We start from the raw sequence: 9350 nt of genomic DNA, 5'->3' as shown, positions 1-9350 counted from the left end.
GTGTATTATGCGCCGGGGATGCAAAGAAGGCAAAGCATGGTGCCTACCTTTGAAGAGCCTACAGTCCATCAGGAGAGCTAGATTTTGTACATAGAACAAAGGGAATCAAAATATAAGAATAGCCAATGCTTATGCTTGCGAGGTACTCTTCCAGGATCTGTAACCTATTTGAACTCACATAATCATCATTGTAGCTTAACGAGGTGGATGCTATGATGATTCCCATTTTATGGGTGAGAAAACTGAGGCATGGGATGGCTAATGGATAGCAGAGGTGGGCTTCAAATCCAGGCACTCTCTCAGTCCAGTTTCCGTGCCCTTAATCCTAAAGCTTCACTCTCCCGTTTTTTGTTTGATAACTTGTGAGTTGGGGCTGTGCCTGTAATCTTGGATGGCAAGTAGTTTTGCCTGGAGATCCAGAATGATAGATTGTTATTGGCTGCTTGGAGCTCTGTGTTGGGAAGGTTTCCAAGACCAAGCTGGGACTCAGGGAGGAGAGAATGATGTGATTAATTAGTAATGCCTGCCATGGCGTGAGAGGTGGTATTGTCAGCACAATACACTTGGTAACCCTGGTCTATTTAATGCCTAGAGCAAAGTGGATTTCATCAGTTTATTAACAAATAGAATCAAAACCAAACAACTAATTCATTGACTGTTTGCCTCACTTTTCAATCTGTTTTCTTACTTCAGGGCTCCATCACGTTTATGGCAGCCTAGGTATTCTTGTTGAAACAGGGAGCTTTCCTTCCTGGAGATTAACGTTTAAAATATCAAAACTGTAACCCCTCAGGCAAACGTAACACCTTAATTGTCAAAACAACAAAAATATCAGCCATGGCCCATGTTCAATGCATCGCTCCCCTGGTGGGGTCATCGGCTGGGACGGCATGGCCATGATGATAATTAAAAAAGGATTCTGATTGCTGAACCTGATTGCTGTGCAAGGAAGAATCCATCAGCTAACTTGGGGAATTCAGCCATGAAAAAACCCAGCTGTAGCGTGGACCATTAGTGGAATTTCCTGCCTGGAAGTGTTGTAAGGCTGTCTCCCTGCACTCCCAGCCCCTGTCTCTTTTCTTGACTTTTCTTTCCTGGGTACCACTTCTATCTATGCCCAGACTTTCACTTCTTTCATATTATTTCCCATACATTCCTAGGAATGGATCCCCAATCCAGTTGCATGGAGATATAGATAGAACTCAGAGCTCAGATGATAAATAGGTTTCTTCTCCTGGGTCAGTTCTGATCAGTTGCTTGTGGCTACTGAAATGCTGAGTTGAGAGGGCTTGCAATAGATGCAGCCTGAAAGCCTACAGGGATTTATTAGTGATGTCTGCTACAAGCGTGGGCTAGGGACAATAATTTGTGTAGGCTTCCACTGGCTCTGCCAAGATGGAAAGCCTGCACTCTTCCTACAGCTGTGATGTTAGTGAATGAGCTTGTGGTTTGGTCCGAGGAGGTGCTAGTTCAAGTCCTATCTCTTCTCTTTCAGGGTGAATCTTGGATATGTCACTTACCTTCTCTCAGTCTTAATAAAACTGGAGTAAAAATAATCCTTCTTATAGAGTGGTTCTGTAAGTATTGTAGGGATGATGTACATTCATTCAACACATATTTGTTAAGCACCGTGGGAGGTGCTGGAGGTACAACGGGGGATACCCTATGGATTGGTTCCTGCCCACACAGAGCTTACTGTCTAGTGGGGATATATTTGCTTTCCGTTGCTGTAACAGATTACAATAAATTTAGAGGCTTTAAACAATATACATTTTTCTATCACACTTTCTGTGGGGCAGGGGTCTGGGCACAGCTTAGCTGGCTCCTCTGCTCATGGTCTTATAAGGTTGGACTCAAGATGTCCACTGAGTGGTGTTCTGATTTGGAAGCTTGACTGGGGAAAAGTCTGCTTCCAAGCTCATTGAGCTTGCTGGAAGAGTTTGATTTCTTACCATGGTAAGACTGTAGGCCTTGGTTTTAGCTGGCTGGCAGCTGGATTCCATCAGGCTATAGAACATTAGCCCCCATCTCTTTTCTTGACTTTTCTTTCCCGGGTACCACTTCTAGAAGCTACCTGTAGAAGCTACCCATGGCAACTAGAGGCCTCTTGTAGGCTCCCTTGCCATATGGGCTTCTTCAACACAGCCAGTTACTTCATCAAGTCAGAAAGCAGAGTCTCCTGCTCCAGTCTGCTGAAACGGAGTATTATGTAACCCAACATAACCATGGGGGTGACATCTGTTCACCTTGCTGTATTCTATTGATTAGGAGAAAGTCACAGGTCCTACCTATATTCAAGGGGAGGGGATTATACCAAGGCCTGGGCAACAGGAAGTAGGAGTCATTGGGGGTCACTTTGGGGTCTCTCACTGCAGAGACATGCAAACAAGAGCTTGTTTATAAGAGAGTATCTATCTATCTATCTATCTATCTATCTATCTATCTATCTATCTATTTATCTGTCTATCTAAGGGAGACATTTACACAAGAATAACAATGGTGTTGTAAATGCTATAACAAGGGAGATTCAGAGTATAAGAAAGCACATATGGGGGCACTCAAACAGTTTCAGGGTCATCTGGACTTCCTGGAGGAAGGATTTTTTAAGCTAAGACCCAAAGGATGACTAGGGTTAGCCATATCATAGGCTACTATCCAGATGCTACTTCTTTTCATGACCGCGTGCCACCCAGAACCGGAACACGTCTTCAGATAAAGTCTTTCCAGTGCTTATAGCGAGACCCTTTCCGTACTTGCTCTGGGATCTTTTCTTTGTTAATGTACCCCACAGAAAATCAGTTCCTGGGATCAAGTTTTACAAGGTGACAAGGAGATGAGTACCAGAGAGCGTGATGGTGGGACAGGAATGGGATTCTAGGGATTCTCTGTCCAGCTAGTGTCAGTTCCCACTGATTCTCCCTTGGAAGGAAGGGAAGCTGATGAAGGTTCTAAGACAGAATGAGGAAACCACTATCTGTTTCAGATTGGGCCAGTGGTTCAGGAACCTATGGCCTCACCAAAGCTTCTCCCATTCCATATAGATCTGTTTAGAAATAACGAGAGCATTGACAGTTGCCGTCCAAAGTCATGTCCCAATTTGTTAAGCTTTTAATAGGCCTTACTTGCTGTTATTGAGAATAATGCATCATAGTTTTGAATACTTGCTATGTGACAGGCACCCGCTAAGCCGTAAGTGCTTGAGCTGCATTATCTACCTCAAGAAGAAGCTTCCAGGACGCCTAGGTGGCTCAGTCAGTTAAGAGTCTGCTTCAGCTCGGGTCATGATCCCAGGGTCCTAGGATCGAGCCCCGCATTGGGCTCCTTGCTCAGGGTGGACTCTACTTCTGCACCTCCCTTCCCCTGCCCCTCCCCTCCCCCTCCCCTGCCCCTCCCCCCTCATGCACATGGGCTCTCTCTCTCTCATAAATAAATAAAATCTTTATTAAAAAAAAAGAAGCTTCCTCCATGTCTTCTAACACATGAAATGCTGGTGGGAAGATTGTCTTCCCTTTTCCTTGCTGCCTATTAAAGCTCTCCTCATCCTGCACGCTCCATCTCAAGTCCTACCTCTTCTAAGAAACTGGCCACGAGCACTCCAGTGCTTATCATCCCTCACCAAGCTGATCACCCCATCAGCCTGGTCTTCCATCACTTGTAACAAGAAGCATAGCATTTTGGTGCTCTGACTCACCTGTCCCTTTCTAGCTGCACTTCGACCTTATGATCTATCCCCCAGATAGTCTGACCACAATCAGCCTGGTCTCTCTGCCTGCAATTCCTGCCTGCTTCTGCTTCATCCTGGGCAGTGCGGACAGACTGGATCTTCTCAAGTTCAGACTTGCATGTGTCACTTTATCACTCAAAAACTTGCAGTACCGGACTGTGCACACCACTCCCGGGGAGTAGGGCTCAGCGCAGCGCGGTGCAGCTCAGCAGATGGGATCCGAGAGGGGAAGGGTGGGCTTCTCGAGAGGGTGGCAGCGGCAGAACCATGGAGAACGAATTTACGTATGATGATGATCAGAACACTAGTGAATGGCTTCTGTGCCACCCCGAGCACAGACCTCAAGTGGCAGTCATCTGTGGTTCTGGGTTAGGAAATCTGACCGATAAATTAACTGAGGCCCAGAGCTTTGACTACAGTGAGATACCAAACTTTCTCCAAAAGACATTGCCGGGTTATGCTGGTTGACTGGTGTCTGCGTTCCTGAATGGCAGAGCCTGTGTGATGGTGCAGGGCAGGTTCCCCATGCATGAAGGCTACTCGTGCTCGAAGGTGACATTCCCAGTGAGGATTTTCTTCCTTATGGGCGTGGACACCCTAGTGGTCACCAGTGCAGCTGGAGGACTCAACCCGGAGTTTGAGGTTGGAGATAATCATGCTGATCCATGGTCACGTCAGCCTACTTGGCTCCAGTGGTTTGGACCCTCTTAGAGGGTCTGATGTTGAAAGGTTTGGAGTTCGTGTCCCTGCCATGTCCAATGCCCCTGACCGGGATATGAGGCAGAAGGCTCGCAGTGCCTGGAAACAGATGGGGGAGCAGAGAGAGCGAAAGGAAGGTACCTGTGTGATGGGGGCAGGCCCCCCTTTTGAGGCTAGGGGCAGATGCTGTTGGCATGAGCACAGTACCAGAAGTTGTAGTCGGCAAGGCACTGTGGACTTCGAGTCTTTAGCTTCTCCCTCATCACTAACAAAGTCGTCCTGGATTATGACACCAAGGAGAAGGTCAATCATGAGGAAGTACTAGAGGCTGGGAAACAAGCTGCCCAGAAATTAGAACAGTTTGTCTCTCTTCTTAATGACCAGTATTCCACCGCCTGCCAAAGCCAGCTAACCAGCCCTGGAGTGGTCTGGCCTCTCGCTAATGGGATCCAGGTAGCTACTACCTACTTTGGCCCCTTGCTGGGGTCACGTGCCTCTGCCCTTAAGTTGTAGGAGAAGGGAAAGGAAGATCCCTCTCCTTCACCTTCCCTGTTTCTCCCACCAGACCTTTGTGCACTGCCTCTTCTTGTGCTCAGTTGTCTCAAAGCAGTTATCACCCCCTGTTCTTCCCCCAGAGCTAGAGCCCAAGGCCTGCTGTGTATATGCCCCGGGTGTGACTTGGGCTGTTGAACTTGGCACAGTAACTACTGCTATCCTTTTGATATAACGCTTTCACATTCCTGGGGACTCAGTTCTGCCTCCTCCAAAGCACTAGAGCCCACACAAGGGCCAGCCCAGTCCAATACCTCTTGGACTTTAGTATTACCATATTTTGAGAATAAAAAGAAAGATGGAGAAAAAAAAACCCCAAACAAAAAACTTCCAGAGCCTAATCTTCAATTCACACCAATTTCTTTTTTTCTTCACCCCTCCCACCTTATTTTAGTAATCTCTACACCCAGTTGTGGGGCTTGAACTCATGATCCTGAGATCAAGAGTCACATGCTCTACCGACTGAGCCAGCCCAGGTGTCCTTAATCCACACCAATTTCACTCCCAGCAATTTATCCCAGACATATTGACCTACGTGTGAAATGATGGCCGCCACACATACCGAGGACTGGCTCACTGGCGGTAGCAGTGGATCGGAAGCAGCCTGCACACTCATCAATAAGGGCTTGGTTAATAAGATCTGGTACATTTGTAACTGTGGTTTTTAAGCCTGGTTGAACATTCAGGTCACCTGGGTGTGGTATATTAGGATGATCTCAAATTTTCTGCCACTTCTCCTAGGTAGAGTCTAATTCCCCTTCTCTTAAATAGGAATAGTCTCTTGTTTAGGGACTTGCCTGACCAATAGAAGGAGATCACATAGATAGTCTGAGACCTTCAAGGCTGAGTTATAAGAAGCTTTGTAGCTTCTGTATTGGCCTCTCGGAACTTAAGCTCTGGGATGAGCCCGCTGCTATGTAAGAAGTCTGACGATCCTGAGGCCACCATACTGTGAGGAGACCCAAGTTAGCTTCATGAAGGGGGGTGGGTTGGAGGGAAAGAGAGAGAGAGAGAGTGCTTTATTCAGCCCCAGCCCAGGCCCTAGGCATATGAGTCGGGAAGCATTTTTGCATATTTTAGCCTCTGCAAATACGATGTGGACAGTAACCAAGGATTCCAGCTGATGTCCGAATCAAAGCCCTTAATCCATGGCTCCAATCAAACCATTCCTGCCATCTCCCAGCCATCCAGACCACCCCACCGAGGCCCCCCCCCCGCCCCCAGTCACTGTGGAGCAGAGACAAGCTGTCCCCATGGTGTCCTGCCAGAATTCTTGGCCCTCCAAATTGTGAGCATAATAAAATGGTCATTGTTTTATGCTTCTTAACTTCTGAGGCAGTTTATTGCAGAGAGCGGATAGCTGGAACTCCTGGGGATCTTTCAAAATCTCCCCAGGCCATTCTAATGAACAAGCATGTTGAGAATCACTGGTCTATACAATTAAATGCTATCTATCCATTTGAAATGAATAAAGAAGCTCTCTTTGGGGTCACCTGGCTGGCTCAGTCGGTGGAGCATGTGACTCTTGATCTTGGGGTTGTGCATTTGAGATTACTAAAAAAATTAATAAATAAACTTAAAAAAAGAAGCTCTCTTTGTTCTGCTCTGGTATGATATCCAACTTATATTGTCAAGGGACAACTAGAAAGTTACTGGGACAATTTTTATACTATGCTACCATTTGTGTAGAAGAATTATGTAGGTATGGATTGCTTCTGGAATAATATATAAGAAAGTGGTAAGTAACATTTTTGGTCACAGAGAGGGAGACTGGATGGCTGGGGATCTGAAAAAAAATTTTTTATACCCTATGATAGCTTTCGTATTTTAAAACATGTATATGTACCAATTTAATGGTAAAGAAATTCTGCCTGTTGCTTACCAAACCCTTTAGCCTGACCTGGCCTCAAACTTCATTTACAGGCTTATTGTGCACTCCTCCGATTTTACACTAAAAACTGGCTGTGTTAAGCAGAATAATGTCTCCCCCACCCCCGCCCCCCACCCCGACCCGAGATGTCCTAATGCCTGGAACCTGTGAGGAAAACTTTGCAGATGTGACCCAATTAAGTAGTTTGAATTGAAGACGTAATCCTGGATGATGTGAGGGGCCCAGGGTAATCACAGGAGTCCTTGTAAGTGAGAGAGGGAGACAGAAGTCAGAGAAGGAGAGCTGGGGAAGTGAGAGGTTGGAGTGATGTGGTTGCTGACTTTGAAGATGAAGCTAAGAGGGGCCCTGAGGCAGGGAATGCAGGAGCCTCTGGAAGCTGGAAAAGGCAAGGAAACCGATCCTTCCCTCCCCAGAGCCTCCAGAACCAACGCAGCCCTGGGAACACCAAGATTTTAGTCCAGCGAGACCCATTTCAGACTTGTGACCTCTAGAACTGCAAGATAATCAATTTATGTTGTTTTAAACCACCAAGTTTGTGGTAATTTGTAACAAAAGCCATAGGAAACTAACACACCGGTGTTTCTCCAGATGGTGTTCAAAGAAACAGGCCTTTTGAGGGAATACTAATGAAAACAATTAAAAAGTTCTCGGAAGTAAAAAAAAATCACAAAACAAAACAAACCCAACAGATTATTATAGTTTTTAATCAAGTTAAATGAAATATAATTTACACACAAAATGTACAGCAAAATATATGCATTTTTTTAAAGATTTTATTTATTTATTTGACAGAGGGAGAGAGAGAGCACAAGTAGGCAGACAGGCAGGCAGTGGGAGAGGGAGAAGCAGGCTCCCCACCGAGCACAGAGCCCGATGTGGGGTTCGATCCCAGGACCCCGGGATCATGACCCGAGCTGAAGGCGGACGCTTAACCAACTGAGCCACCCAGGCGCCCCAAAATATATGCATTTTATGTGTACAGGTCAATGAGTTTGACATATATATACATCCACGTAATCTACCATCCCAGTCAAGATATAGAACATGTCCATTACCTGACAAATGTTTCCTTGTGCCCTTTCCTCTCCCTGCAGCATGTCCCTTATAACCACTGACTTGCTTTTTTCACTAGACAAATAATTTTTTTTTAAAGATTTTATTTATTTATCTGACAGAGAGAGAGAGACACAGCGAGAGAGGGAAAACAAGCAGGGGGAGTGGGAGAGGGAGAAGCAGGCTTCCTGCTGAGCAGGGAGCCTGATGCTGGACTCGATCCCAGGACCCTGGGATCATGAACTGAGCCGAAGGCAGATGCCCAATGACTGAGCCACCCAGCACCTGACAAATAATTTTTTTTAAAGATTTTATTTATTTTTAGAGAGAGAGTAGGGGGAGGAGCAGAGCAGGAGGGAACGAGAATCTCAAGCAGGCTTGGCACTGAGCACGGAGCCCAAATGGGGGCTCGATCCCACGACCGCGAGATCATGACCTGAGCTGAAAACCAAGAGTCGGACGCTTAACCGACTGAGCCACCCAGGTGCCCCTAGACGAATTATTTTTAACTGTGGGGTTTCACAGGATCTTTAATATGTTGAGACGGTTGTGAATGTCCAAGGAGACGTGCTGTGATGGGAGGTTGCATCTCTACGTTGTTTCTGACCGTGGGTCCTTTTGTTCTGCAGCATCTCACAGGATGCTTGAGAAATGCTTTCCTGCTCACCTGCTCAGCTCAGGCATTTCCTCCCTCTTGGAGTGCCCATCTCTCTGCTTCGAAAATGTACTCATGGATGAGCGCCTCCATGAAGTAGATCTTTCCCTCAGCTAAGTCTTATATTCTTTGTTTCTCATCTCCTGCAGCACACACATTGCATAATGGTTAATATTATAGCAATATTATATTTGCATTATAGGTACATGGTTGTATAGTCTTTTCTGAGGGCAGTGCATGCTATTTACTTTACTGTTACATGATTACCAAGAAATGCTCAAGTGTTCATCAGAGTCAAAGAAGCTATGCTCCAAAGTAACTGTTGAGCTGCCCTGGACTTGGAGGCCTCACTTGTTAAAACATTTTTAAACTCTGCTTCAGCAACCCATAAGTGCATGAATTTAATAGGCTGATGGTGAATGACTCCCTCATCTTCCTACCCCATATCCAGCCCAGCACATTCCTGAGTCCTATGGCTTTTTCTTCTGAGTGGTGTCTCCCATCCTTAGCTTCCTTTCTATGCCCTCTGTCAGTGTCCTTGTTCAGGTTCTTACCCTGTCTCACCGGCATTTATTACAACAGCTTCCTAGATGCTCTCTCCACCCTCAGTCTTGCTCCTCCTCTCATCTATGTTCTAGTCTAATGCCAAGAGCCCGATCTTGTTCTTCTGCCTAAAAACCTCAATGCAGTTGCCCATTGCTTATAAGATCACATTGGAACGGCAAACTTGGTCCTCCCCACATGGGACCCTTTGCCTCTTAAGCTTCACCTCCTGT

At 46.1% G+C, this 9350-nt stretch overlaps 1 pseudogene; it reads left to right on the top strand.

Annotated features, from left to right (window-relative positions):
- The first annotated feature begins 3901 nt into the window (after positions 1–3901).
- LOC102734724 (purine nucleoside phosphorylase pseudogene) lies at positions 3902–5060 on the top strand (annotated as a pseudogene).
- The last annotated feature ends 4290 nt before the right edge of the window (positions 5061–9350 follow it).

This window comes from Leptonychotes weddellii, chromosome 4, assembly GCF_054177405.1.
Source record: "Leptonychotes weddellii isolate Sample4059 chromosome 4, ASM5417740v2, whole genome shotgun sequence".
Classification (NCBI taxonomy): domain Eukaryota; kingdom Metazoa; phylum Chordata; class Mammalia; order Carnivora; family Phocidae; genus Leptonychotes; species Leptonychotes weddellii.
Note: the sequence above shows the minus strand (reverse complement) of the source record. Positions and strands in the feature narration are given on the sequence as shown.